The sequence below is a fragment of the Anguilla anguilla genome, chromosome 3, assembly GCF_013347855.1.
Source record: "Anguilla anguilla isolate fAngAng1 chromosome 3, fAngAng1.pri, whole genome shotgun sequence".
Taxonomy (NCBI): Eukaryota; Metazoa; Chordata; class Actinopteri; order Anguilliformes; family Anguillidae; genus Anguilla; species Anguilla anguilla.
Window position 1 is genome coordinate 32,367,904 of NC_049203.1, and position 14,446 is coordinate 32,382,349.

Genomic DNA, 14,446 nt, shown 5'->3' on the forward strand with positions numbered 1-14,446 from the left:
TAATACATACACAGTCCGCTTCGTTCCGTTGCTACCATAACAACGACCTACAGCTGCAGTTTCTCGCTGCAATTTCTAACATTGAATATTCACAAAAGACGCAATTTTTGCTGTACTCTGCCAATGTCTACATAAATAATACGCTACGGTAAAGCTTTGAGAGGATGAATCATTACTTTTCTTTGACATGGATCCATTTGTAGACAATAACAGGTGAGTTCGTTTACTCTTTAAATCCGTCATTATGCCTAGAAACAGCTAAACCATTTTATTTATAGGTTCTGAGTTTCTGTGCAAACGCGCGAAAACACGCTGGTATAATGACACAATGACGGTAGTCCAATACATATATAGTCCGCTTCGTTCCGTTGCTACCATAAAATAACGACCTACAGCTGCAGTTTCTCGCTGCAATTACTAATAGTGAATATAAACAAAAGACGCATTTTACGCTGTAGTCTGCCAATGTCTAAATAAATACTACGGTCCATTTGAAGACAATATCGGGTGAGTTCGTTTAGTCTTTAAATCCGTCATTGTGCTGAGAAATCGTATTCTCAATTTAATCTATGAATTGACTGTAAACTTGGAGTTGTAACTAGGTAGTTGTTCTGTAGGTGACTTAGTATTAACTGGTCTTCACTATTGCTTGAATGTTCTCATAGACTGCGTTGTTGCTGTTCTTGTTTGTGTTAGCGTTAATCTTTTTAACCTACAGGGTCCAAGTTGAATTATGCGGTTGTTCCCTGCACTTAGAACGGTAGGCTACTGCCCTCTAGGGTTTTCGACACACTTGTTCCTCGTTATGATAATACATTTTGTTGTACGTCGCTCTGGATGAGAGCGTCTGCCAAATGCCTGTAATGTAGGCTACTGTAATATTCCGTAGCAACAAGATAACTCCGGCGTTAGCCCTGAAATATGCCAGTACAGCAGTGAAAACGCTGCTCACTGAATAACGAAATAAACGAGACAAAGTTTTTTTTTTTTTTTTAATTATGCCATGTCATCCTACATTCAATATCTGGGACTAAACTTTGAATAATTATACAATCTTACCACTGATTTCACGCGTAGAGATGTCCCTTTTGCGACTGAGTAGTCATATATTGTCTTGGACAATCCGTTTGTGATTCCTGTTGCTTCTCATCTGCCAATAAATAAATAAAACGGTCGGCTGCTCTGCGCGTAGGTCGCGACTTGATAACTCGTCTTTTGTTTCGTTTTTTGTTTCGTTTTTTCTCAATGTCGTATTTATTATTTGAAATGTGTATTTATGTGTTATTATTCTATCTGTCTCTGAGGCGCTCTGAAATGGGCATTCTCTGTTAAACTGAGCAATGGATTGGAATATGTGACTGACGTAGTGTTGCACGGTATACCAAAACTTCAGCACTTTCTCGTACTTAAAAAAAAAAAAAAAAAAAAAAAAAAACGGTTTCGTATTTGAATTTTCCGACGTTCGGTAGTTCTGCGTCAATTGTAAAAGCCAGGGAAATGTGTCTCCCGCATTACTGATTTAGAGGATGAAAAGTGTAGTTTGTCAGAATCTTCGCTAGATGGCAGTACCAACTAAGGTTGCCAAGTGAGGTGACCTGCGCTTGTACATTCACTTCCCTATACAGTGCAAGCTTTGACTCAGTTCACTTCAGTAGCAATAGGTGTTCCAATTTGGAAATATTTCATTATAGATAGATGCTATATTGTTATTAAAATATGCTGTTTTTAAATCTATTTAAAGGTGAAAGACCTGTTTTAAAGATTATTTAGTTTACAACTGTTTAATTTTTGAAGTATATTTAATATATTTTTCTATTGTTTAGTGTTGTAACACTACAGGCCTATGCTTATTAATATGTTGAAGAGGCTTCAACTTAAAGGTTGTTAATAAACCAGGTTGTTAATAAACCATGAATTCGAAAATGAGGTCAACCCTTGTGGACATTACGTTTCTGATCTAAGGTAATTTCAGTATCGTTAGGTACCGAGTATCGAATCAGCATGGTTTAAGTTTCAAGTATTGTTTCAGTATTGAGTATCGTGATACTGAACCTGGTATCAGTATCAAAGTCAAATTTTTGGTATCGTGACAACACTAGTGTGACGCCTTTTTTAGTTGCAGCGTAGAAACACTGCAGCTGTACATACACGCCGGGCCATCTAAGTGTTACGACATAGTAAAGGCCTTTACGGGAAGCGGCCAGGACACATCCATGGTGACGCAACTAAGTCATCAGACAGCATGTCTTAGCACAACTTTGGCCATAAGTCATCAATATTTTATACAATCATCATGATATTCAGTAGATATGTTGGGTGAAGTTATATGATCATGAGGACAAAGCCATTTTAAAATTATTCCACAGGGGGCGCGATAGTGCCAATGCTTGGACCCCTTCCAATGCTGCTTGCGGCTTAAATATTTCTTTTATCGGTAACGCGATAAAGCTCTCTTTGTCCATTTTGTTGTTTTATTAATCTAGTTCATATATGAAAAGGTTAGTGTGCCATAGAGGCCAGGCATGATATGGTCCTCGCTGCATTTAATAAAGCTGCATCTTCTAGTACCACCACAGTCTGTTTGCCCTGCGTCTTTCATGGTCAGCGACAACGAGCTAACCTGCAAGCTGCAAACCAAAGCGTTACAGTCGCTGGACGGTCGCATTTTCGTTCCAGCAACTTTCTGCACGACATGACAAGTGAAAGATCCAATTAACAGTTCAGTGGAAGGACCTCTACATGTCGTGGCGATTGGTGACGTCTTCTACCGGTCATTTTTGACGGTGCGAGGACGTTGTGGCAACGTGAGGAGAAGGTAAGCCATTAACATTTGATAGCCTGGCCAGATTCACAGTATAAATATCTGTAATTCATTTATGACTAGTCAAAACGCTAATTTAAGACTAGTAAGGTTTCGCCATTAAAGTGGCAATCTCGAAGATTTCCGTTTCGTTCTCTTTGGCGGTATCAATGGCTAGAAGCGGTAATCGCAGGTGTGTTTTTGGACCTCACTTCCCAACTTCCAAACAGTGTCGCCTGTGTGTGACGTCAGTCAGTTGGCTCCTGGACCACGGTAACTATAACACCATTGTGTTACCTGTTGTAATTGTATTTATTATAATGTATGTATATAGTTGTATTGTCATATTCATTTAAACTATTTATTCATCTTTTAGATGTTATTTATTATAATGTTTGTATACAGTATAGTTGTATTGTCATATTCATTTAAACTATTTATTCATTTATTAGATTAATTTGGAGATGATTTTTATGAATGTATTTATTTAACTTATAAATAAATTAACTATGACTAACTCCTGAATTAGGCTACCTGTTTTGGGCTTAGCCCATAATACATGACTGATGCTGTCAGTAAATCAAGTCAAGTCAAGTCAGTTTATTTATAAAGCACATTTAAAAACAACAGAAGTTGACCAAAGTGCTGTACAAGGAAAATAAAAATATGCATAAAATAAATAAATACAATAAAAGCTATAAAATACAATACACAAAGATACAACACATATCAAGCATTAAAACTCATACGCCAATGTGAAAAGGTGTGTCTTAATATGGGATTTAAAAGAGTCAATGGGGGAGAAGACCTAATAGAAAATGGTAGACCATTCCAGAGCCTTGGGGCAGCATTGGAGAAGGCACGGTCGCCCTTAGTTTTTAACCGGGACTGAGGAATGTCAGTAGGTAGTCCCTCAACTCCCTCTCTTGATCCTTACTTAAGAGTTGAGTATGGCGTGAATAGCCAACATTAGGGAGCTGTCTGCTGCCTGCCTCCTGCATGTCTCTCCTCTTATTGGCATAGTGTCGCAGGGAGACTTGACTGAAGGAGAAGCAGCTCCACAAACTGACATCCCTTTCTCCACATCTCTGGTTGCTAGCTCAAGTACCTCCCTGGCCACTCCTCTGTCAGTTTTACGTTGCCTATTTCTCATACTGTGAATAAAAGTAAAGAAAAATTGCTATTCGCTCTTATTCATTGAAGGCAGGGCACGTTGGTGCACAGCATTCCAACGTGCCCCGCCTACTGGAGACCGCATATTTGGCTAGCTGTCACTCAGTGCTGTGTAGCATGAAACACGAAAACTATTCTTGTAGCCACTACAATAGTGATTAAAATGCTATATGTTTTTAAAAATCGCAATTTTTTTCCTGGACTTACAATTTTTGCAAATTCCTGCAATTTTACCGCAAAAAAATCACATAAATTGCGATGCAATTTGTGAAGTTTTTTGAGAAAAGCCGCTGCAAAATTAAGCATTTTTGATCATGACAATCACAAAAAAACTGCGAAATCCTGGAGGGACTCTTATGGTGTATTCGGTCAGTCCTTGTAAAGTCACAAATTTCCGAGTTTACCACCAAGTTGCACTCGAACAGCCAACCAAGTGGTAAATACCAATAGTAAACTCGGGCAAGTTCCATGATACCCAAGTTTACGAGTTGTGACGTTTCACTGACCTCACCTTGCTTTCAACACATGGACAACTGGCAAACACAGAGACAATGTGACCAACATTGGGTGATCTCATTAGTCCACCTCCTTTACATCCCCAGCGGACATACATATGGTTCATGTGATAAATTTACTAGTTATGCAAAATAAGAAAATACTATCAGCACACTGCTATTATGCTCCCAAGTGATTTTTATTTAAATAAAATCCATGAGCAGTGACAATGTTTCAACCATTTCGGTCTTCGTCAGGTAATGGTGGTCACGTGAGCACACCTGTATAAATAGACAATAGTGACACAATGGAGGGGAGTCACTGTAAGTTGGGGAATGGAGCAGCTTCTGGTGAATACAAGCTGCTCCATTCCCCAACTTACAGTGACTCCCCTCCATGTCTCGGACCACTTCTTTCTTTCTTTCTCCCTCTCCTATTTACTCCCCCTCAATTCATCCAATAGCTCACCCACAGTAACTTTCAGGAGAAATCTCTCTACTCTGTCACAATCCTCCCTCATCTCCACTGCTCTGTCTACACTTCCCACTCCTGCGTCTTTCTCTAACCTGCCAGTCGATCTTGCCACCTCCACCCTCGACTCACTTTGTCCTCTTGTCTCCAAACCAGCACGCTCCTCACCCCCCTGCCCATGGCTGACTGAGTCACTATGCTCCAGCAGAACATCACTGCGGGCTGCAGAGAGGAAGTGGAGGAAATCCCGATCCTCTGATGACCTGACCGCATACCATACCCTGCTGGCGACTTTCACATCTGCCCTCACGTCTGCGAAAGCCTCTTTTTTCCCAATCCAAGATCAGTGCATGTGTCTCTAATCCACGTAAACTATTCTCCACCTTCTCTTCCCTCTTCATACCTCCTCCACCCCCACCTCCCTCTTCCCTCTCCGCAAATGACTTTCTGGCCGCCTTTGAAGGAAAGGTGACTACAATCCGGAACTCCTTCGCCCATCCAGTGAGCCCCCCAACCCCCCGGGACAAACCCACAGCCACACTGACCTCCTATGTATTACAACTCATCACCTCTCATCGCGCAACCACCTGTCCACTTGACCCCATCCCATCTAAAGTTCTCCAATCCATTCCCAGCGAGCTCCTTCCCTATCTGTCTTCCATTGTTAATTCCTCTCTCTCCTCTGGTCATGTTCCCTCTGATTTTAAGATGGCTCGTGTTACCCCACTTCTCAAAAAACCCACCTTAGACCCCTCCGATGTAACGAATTATCGCCCCGTATCCCTTCTACCCTTTCTGTCCAAAACCCTTGAACGAGCAGTTCTTACACAATTAACCTCTTTTTTCCATCAGAACAACCTGCTAGACCCTCACCAGTCTGGCTTCCGATCCGGGCACTCAACAGAGACTGCACTCCTAGCTGTGACGGAGGCACTTGCCACTGCAAGAGCCTCACGCCTCTCCTCTGTCCTGATCCTTCTTGACCTGTCTGCAGCTTTTGATACAGTCAACCATAAAATACTCCTCTCCACCTTGGCTGGGATGGGAATTGCCGGGACTGCCCTGTCTTGGTTCGCTTCCTATCTTGCAGATAGGACCTACCAGGTCACCTGGAAGGGGTCTGCCTCTGCTTCTCATCCACTTGTTACGGGAGTGCCGCAGGGATCTGTACTGGGTCCTCTGCTGTTCTCCTTATACACCAGATCTCTTGGTTCAGTCATTAATTCACATGGCTTTTCCTATCATTGTTATGCAGATGACACACAACTCTTCTTTTCTTTCCCCCCCTCGGCCACACAGGTCACTGATAAGATCTCTTCCTGCCTGGCTGACATCTCCACCTGGATGGCCAGCCACCATCTGAAGCTCAACCTCAACAAAACTGAGCTGCTCTTCTTCCCGTACAAGACCTCCTTGCTTCGTGAACTCTCAATCACGGTTGATGGCACCACAGTGACTGCCTCTCAAGGAGCACATCAAGGCAACATCACGGTCCTGCAGATTCCTCCTGTAAAACATCAGGAGGATTCGACCATACCTGACGACGCACTCCACCCAGCTGCTCGTCCAGGCTACGGTGACCTCTCACCTTAATTACTACAACTCTCTCCTTGCAAACCTGCCAGCTTGTGCCATACAGCCACTACAGATGATTCAGAATGCCGCTGCCCGACTCATCTACAACCTCCCCAAATTCTCCCACGTCACTCCTCTGCTGCGATCACTTCACTGGCTACCGGTCGCTGCCAGGATCCGGTTCAAAGCCCTGACCCTTGCCTACACTGCCGCCAACAGGACAGCCCCCATCTACTTGCAGGACATGACTCAATTCTATGTGCCTGCTCGACCACTCCGCTCTGCGGCAGCAGGGCGTCTTGTAACCCCTCCCACCCGCCCAAAGGGATCACAGAGCTTCTCCACCCTAGCTCCCCAGTGGTGGAACGAACTCCCCGCCCCTCTCCGAACCTCCCCCTCACTATCCATCTTCCACCATGGCCTGAAGACTCATCTCTTCAGACTATACCTAGACTGACCACCACCACGCTGTATAAAAAATAAAATAAAAAAAAATACCCTTTTTCCTGTCACTTGTTACATGTTGCCCCATCCCTTCTTGGTAATTTGTATTTGTCCTAATACTGTAGCTTATTCTTCTGCCTAGTTGGCTGTGCAGATGTTAGACCAGGATAGTGTTCATTGTTCTCGGCTAGAAATAGCTGTACAAAATAAGTAATTGTACCTTACTGAACCCGTGTTCAGCAGTTGTCTACGATCATGAAAATGCACTTTTGTACGTCGCTTTGGATAAAAGTGTCTGCCAAATGAATGTAATGTAATGACACGTCAGCAACTCCTTAATTGATTCTGGAATATGTAACATTACACGTCGGTCACTGGACGGTCATCATGCAAGTGGTCCTGGGAAATATGCACAGTTGATTATATATCTGGAATATATAAAATACACACACAAGTTAAAAGACTGTCAAATTAAAGTGTCATTACATTTTTTTGTAGTAAGCTCCACATTCGTTAAATTCTCTTTCAAATATACCTGTTACATAATAGGTAAAGACATATTTGGGGATAGCGTGTTTTATCTATAAATCCAATAACATTCCATCTGCAAAAGCGATCTATAAATGTCTCCTCCCCTACGTGGCATTCTCACTTTTTCTATACCTATATATTGGAGAGATGAGATTGTGATTTGCCTGCATAAAATGAACAGCTACTGGACTCCTCACATCTCTAGTCCTAATGTTGCTCCTATGTTCACTTGTGCATGTTTTTAGACTTCTGGTGGTCTTGCCTATGTAGGCTAAACCACAAGGGCATCTCAGAATGTCTCATCTCTCCAATATATAGGTATAGAAAAGGTGAGAATGCCACGTAGGGGAGGAGACATTAATAGATTGCTTTTGCAGAGGGAATGTTATTGGATTTATAGATTAAACACGCTATCCCCAAAAGGCCTTAACGAAGAGTTTGATATAAGACCATTTCTTTGAGACTTTGTACCGCTTGCCTGATGTCCTTGCTGTCTTATATGGTCTTACTCTGAGCATATGTTATTCTTTTTTACTGTATCTATGAAACTCCATGAGCAATTAGAAGTGTTTGTACACCTGATAATATGTTTTTACCTATTATGTAACAGGTATATTTGAAAGAGCATTTAACAAATGTGGAGCTTACTACGAAAAAATGTAATGACACTAATTTGACAGTCTTTTAACTTTTGTATGTGTTTTTTATATATTCTAGATATATAATCACCTGTGTGTACTTCCCAGGACCACTTGCATGATGACCGTCCAGTGACCGACGTGTAATGTTACGTATTCCAGAATCAATTAAAAAGGAGTTGCTGACGTGTCACTATTGTCTATTTATACCAAGCGGCCAAAACCAGACGTTTTTGAAGCTCATTTCCTGGTCTTATTGTTCCATATCAATGATTAGTTTAAAGGAAAGTTTTGCGCCCCACCGATTTTCAGCTCACCAGTCGCCACTGAATAAAACGTTATGTAGGTTATGTGGAAAATATTCAATCCTAACTTAGCTGCTGACCAGCAACCTGCTGATTTTGCTCAAGCAATCAAAGTTGCCGTTAATAATAGCCAACGTTCATGGGGGCTGTTTATTCATCTCTCTTTAAAATGTTGCATAGATGAAATTACAAATTACATGTTAATGAAATTACCTACCGCGCCCGCTTCCAAACAATCAACAAGACAATCAACATTAGTTTTCTTTCTGTGCCTGTCTATATAAACGACTGTTCCTACTGAGTTTTTTTTTCTTCAGATTTTTGATTGGTTGAGCGAGTAACTGACTAGAGGGAACACATGGACTGGAGCCTACGAAAAATGGACTGGATTGTCATAGGTATTTGTAAAACTGCCGGTCAAAATTATTTATTTATTTACCAAAGGTGGGTGGACGCCGTCCACCCCCAATTTAACCCCTGGCTACAGGGTCTGCTGGTTTTCATAGTGACTCTGCACTCCATGAATCAATTAGAGCAGTTGATTACACAGTTAACACAACTCACCTGGTGTCTTGGGTCTCAATTGGGTGTTGATGTTAAGGTGAAAACAAAAACCAGCAGACCCTGTAGCTCTCCAGGACCAGGGTTGGAGACCACTGGTGTAGGATGAGTTATTTATGTTATAGTGTAGTTGCTTTTCTGTTAAGATGACTGATTACTGGTTTAGTTGAGTTTGGGTATATTTATTCTTTTTTTTTTCTTTGAGTAGGATATGGTGTTGTATTGGGGATAGTTTATTTATTTATATATAATCATTATTATTATATTTTTATTTCAGTTTATTATTGATACTATTGTTGTTATTATAATTAATAATTTATTTTTTGGGGGGAAGTAGCCACAGCAGTCTTTGGGTCACACTCCAGCCCAATAGATGACGGTAATGCATCAATATTCCAACTGAACAATTTCAACGAAGAAGAAGAAAACGACGAAGAAGAAGAGTCTGACAGGTTCTGTTTTGACTACAGTGCTTGTCCTTCGTAGGCATCCGTAGATCTCCATCTTTGTAGCTAGCTCTGGAGCGCAAAAAGAGACAGACAGCTGGTGTTAGTCATTTTTTGAAGCCACGCGTCTTTGGAAATAAAGCCAAGGAGCTGTCTAAGGTTAGTCGACCATAATGCTGACCAGAAAATAATGTAACGTCCCGGTTTTCAAAGCTACTGTGAGCACCTCGGTATTTCATGTCTTGATGTCATCTTAGTCTGTAATGCCAAAACGGTTAGCAAGAATACCAGCTAGCTAAGCTTAGCCTCTCTGGCGGTGGTTTATTTTTTTGCTGATGATGAGCTCGTGCGGGTGTCAATTAGAAGATGGCTAGCTAGTTAAGGTTGGATACATTAGGTTCGTTTCATGGGTGCGTGTCGGTGAAGTTGGTTAGCTAGCTAGCTACCTTGTTTCTGTGAAATGGTAGGCTAGTTGACGTTACATTAATCGTGGTTGTCGCAGGCACATTGAATTCGTTTAGGTAAATTAAGTTAACATTAGCTCCCTGCATAGCATTTAATCTCCAACACACAATGACAGTCTTACTACGGGTGGGGCTACATCATGGCTGCTCGTTGGCATGCAAATGACTGGCTACTAGCTTTAAATAACTAACAGTAGAGATGAAAACATTGGGTAGCTAGCTAGCTGAATGATTTTATATCGGCTAAATAATTAATAAGGGGAACACATCGTTTAAATTTACTAATCTACGCTACCACTAGCTGTCTAGCCGGCTAACGCGTCTTAGTTTGTGTCATAGTAGTAGCAAGCTAACCAACATAGCAAGCTAAGTAAGGTGTGTGTAGATCTATTGTGAAAAAATGTTTCGTCCTTCTTCGGTAATTTAACTGACTTTAACTAGTACATAATTTTAACTGGAATTGAAGTTAACGTTAGTTATCTCTTGCCATGGTGTAAGTTCAGGGTTTCCCCCAGAAAAGTTGTTAGGCCCGGTGGCCAAGTGTCTTTTTTGACGGGGGCCCGGCGTGGGCCAGCGACAGACTGTGGCAGGATTAAGGTAGGGCCCTATAGTTTCTGTGATAACAGAATCACGGACGGAATCGCGGAATTGAGAATTAAAAAAAAGCTATATCACAGATTCCATAGGGCCCTACATTAAGTCAGTGCTAAAAACTGACTGGAGATTAACATATGACTACGTAATGTGAATATTGTTATAAATAAGTCATTTATTCAACACACATTTTTGAAAAATCAACAACTATTTACAGCATAGCATATTTACAGTTTACAAAGAATCTGACAACAATGTACAGTCTTGGAATGCTGTGTTTTCAACAACAACAAAATAAATTAAATTAAAATAAAATAAATAATATCAAAGTTTTTGCACTCTACAAAAAAAATTGTGTTCAAGTCCTGATTGGCTACTGAATCTTACAACAAGCCTTGGAATGCTGGGCACATTTAAATAGGAATGGGAATCGAGAACCGGTTCCAAGTTGTCCTATTCATTGGAATCGTATGCCTCCGAGTTTATCGATATCGCTTATTGAAGCCAGCATGTTTTTACGACAGCTGCCCATTGCAAAACAATGACGTAACGCCTTGGGGGAGGCACGCACGCAGGCAGCCTCTCTCAGGTGTTTGTTTTCGACGGCAGCTGTCACAACAAATTTGATCCGGGAAGCCAGCCTTGATACACTCTGTTGCCATAAAGATTCTAAGACAACTCAGCAATTTCTCTGGATTAACGGGTTATTTTCTACCCTGAAATGCGATCGTATTACTAAATGGCTACACATGTCATGTAACGTGCAAGTAGTTGGCTATCTCCCTGAATATGGAGTAAATGTTTTACCAATAAATAACAATAATAAATTCGATTTTATCCATGGAAATAGCTATACAAAAAAGGCTAAATAAATGTTGTGGTTGCGATTGCCGTCGTAGATGTCAGAAGGAAATGTCACTGACAAAAAAAACAAGTTTGCTCTCTTTGCAGTGGTTTGGGCTGGAGACGAGCTGTAAGAGTGGGGTATGCACAACACTGCCTACTTATTGGCTACTGAATCTTACAACAATGTACAGCATTGGAATGCTGGGCACATTTCAACAACAACAAAATATCTATGTATCTGTGTTACTGAATGTTTGGCTAGCTAGCTAAGTTAGATAAATGATCATGTTTGATCATGTTGTCGTGCACATCAATGTCATCAAGCTAACGTTATTAATAAGCAAGTGATCATTATTTCTATGGCGATTAATCAGTCATGTAATGTGATGTTACAATGTATCGAACGTTACATTCATGCTATTAGTTTAACGTTACCTACACACTGCTTAAGTTAATATAAAAAGAATGTATTTACCGACGAGATGAAGTGATAACGCAGTTTGTAACGAGGTTAGTTAGCCTACTGAATAAGAAATGGTGGCTTGCTAGGTAACGTTAGCTTGTGATAGCTGGAAGCGTCAAGTGTTGAACGTCACTACGCACAATGAGGGTAAAGAACACTCATCTCAGACCACAGACATACGTCTATGTCTCAGGCCTGCTGTTTTCCCATAGTGCGTTCACGTTTTAACCAACAGATGTAGCTGGGGAGCTTTCCAACCGAGCCGCCCCACTGTAACTGTAGTTTAAAAAACACATAAAAAATACATTAAAAAAATAAAATAAAATTCCCCGATGCTTAGGCCCGGCGGGCCGCCGGGCTTGCAATACACTGGCGGAAACCCTGAAGTTAGTTAACTAAAAGAACGCTAATTGTATTGCTTAGCATGTATTCCGAATCAAGGTCTAACGTTGGCTACAAACGACAGTTCTTATTAAAAGGGTTGTCAACTGGCGTTTGTCTCGTTGGTTTACTGTCGTTTCTCGATATATGATTGTGTCAGAATATTAATTCTGTGAAAATAAATCATTCTGCGTTTTTAAGATGGACGGTTACATACCTTTTAGCACGTCATTTGAATTAAAATATATTTAGGGAGAATTATAAAAAGACCAATGCATTGCCGTTTGCTAAACATCAGTTTAAAATATTTTAATCTGTCAAAGTTACTTGACACTAATGGTAGTTTATCACGCCCCATGGACACACGCAGCGTTGTAATTTAGTGATTGGCATAGGCGGTGACTGAACTCCTTGGAGTCGTCAGTCATCATGTATGGGGTGTCTACAATGATCTGTCCCGTGTTACTGAGCTGAATACTATTTGGAAATGGCGACTCCCGAGGTTTTGGTAGGATGTGCTGAGTGTACTAGTGGTGACGTAGACAAACGTAACTGTTACTTAGATTTGCACAAACCAAAGTACCAAAAAGCTTATTTAATTTCTTTAAAGTAGGACTGACTTTATTGGTAGTTTTGGTGAATAGCAAGTTTTTTCCTTCACCTTATTTCATTATTAGTTACTGATATATAGTTCCCAAATTCATAATCCTGTCGCTTGTGTTTCTACAAATGTTTGGTTTTGTTGAAGGGTATTTTAATGCTTTAAGGTGTAATATTACAAATATGTGGTTAGAATGTTCTTAATTGAACATTCTAATGCTGGTAATTGAAAGCATTTTAGTTCTAGAACACTGACTTCAAATATGGAGTTAACATTAAAAAAAACCAAACCTACTCTTCAAAGGTTTAAAGGGCAACATGCAGGTTACATTTTTATGGGTTTTCAATTCTGGGCTCATGGAGAGGATGGCTTGCCACCTCACCCCCCTTCCCCCTATTTTCATGCGTGGGTGCGGTTTGTGCAGGTGGGGAGAGGAGACTTCACTGGAGCATCTGTCATGAAAAATGTGGTAGTTTGCGGTGGGCATTTTAGGAAGGAGGATTATATCCCTGGGGATATGATGCAGTTCAGGATGGGGTTTCTAATAAAGAACCGCGTAAAACTGATACCTAGTGCGGTCCCATCTGTTCGCTCAGAACCTTCACGGTGAAGCCACACTGTACGCTGCTATCGTTCCCGTGTCCCACAATCGGCCGCTTGTGGGTGTCACCTATTTTTTGACAGACACTTGTGTTCTTTAAATGTTGACCTGGTTTAATGTCGTGTTTCATGTTATTGTCTAGTCTGAATAAAAAACATTTTTTGGTAACCTAGATCTGAAAGATGTTAGTCAGCTGCCTAGCTAGGCTGTCCAATGTCTAGCTACTGAGTAACAACCAACAACAAAAACATTGTCTTGCTAATTAGCCAGCTAATGTCTTCAAAGTTATATCTGGTTAGCTAGCTAGGTGGCTGGTAGAAACGATCACGAACAACTAGCAACTAATATATTAGCAAGAAAATGTTTTTGTTGTTATTGTTGGTCGTTACTCACTAGCTAGACATTAGACAGTCTAGCTAGGCAGCTGACTAACATCTTTCAGAGCTAGGTTACTGCGAAAATGTTTTGTATTCAGTCTGGACACTGATGATATGAAACACGCAGAGACTGTAAAAAATATGGACAAAGCTACTGTGACGTCACCCATTGACTCTCCGTGGGTCTCTAAAACACGTTTTGAAACACAATGGCGGGCGCGGCCATGTTCTCGATTTGGAGCCAAAACCATAGAGTTAAGCGGTCTTGTGATTTTTACAATGTGACTGACAGCCCGGTGCGGAAAAGCCCATCAACCTGAACGAACGATTTCAGAACGAACCTGAGGCTAGCTGACTGTCTGCCGTTATGTTTTAAAATATATGATCAAATGTTTACGGAGTTTAATTTCCATCCGTGACTGTACTGTGTCATGTAATCACGTTATATGTATGACATTAATAATACAATTATGTTCAGTTATCTTCAATTTATGTTTCTCGGCAAAACGAATATGCTTAGCTAGCATATCAGCTTGCCAATGAGCTAGGTAAGCTATCCGTGGTTAGCTCACGCATTAGCAATATGAACTACAGGGGAAGAACATCGACTGCACTGATGGTCAATCAATCAGAGATGTGTAGACTACTGGTGATTTGACTAGGCTAATTTTCATATAACT

The 14,446-nt window shown here is 40.9% G+C and overlaps 1 protein-coding gene across 3 annotated transcripts in view; it reads left to right on the forward strand.

The window, feature by feature from the left end:
* Positions 1 to 9,441: 9,441 nt before the first annotated feature.
* Positions 9,442 to 14,446, forward strand: part of dync1i2a (dynein, cytoplasmic 1, intermediate chain 2a) — a 54,061-nt gene continuing 49,056 nt past the window's right edge. For 2 of the 3 annotated variants that reach the window (XM_035410240.1, XM_035410242.1), the window contains exon 1: positions 9,442 to 9,598. The gene's annotated coding sequence lies outside the window, so the exon portion shown is untranslated. Of the gene's footprint in view, positions 9,658 to 14,446 lie in introns of all 3 variants that reach the window. The other variant, XM_035410241.1, reaches the window with a different exon arrangement.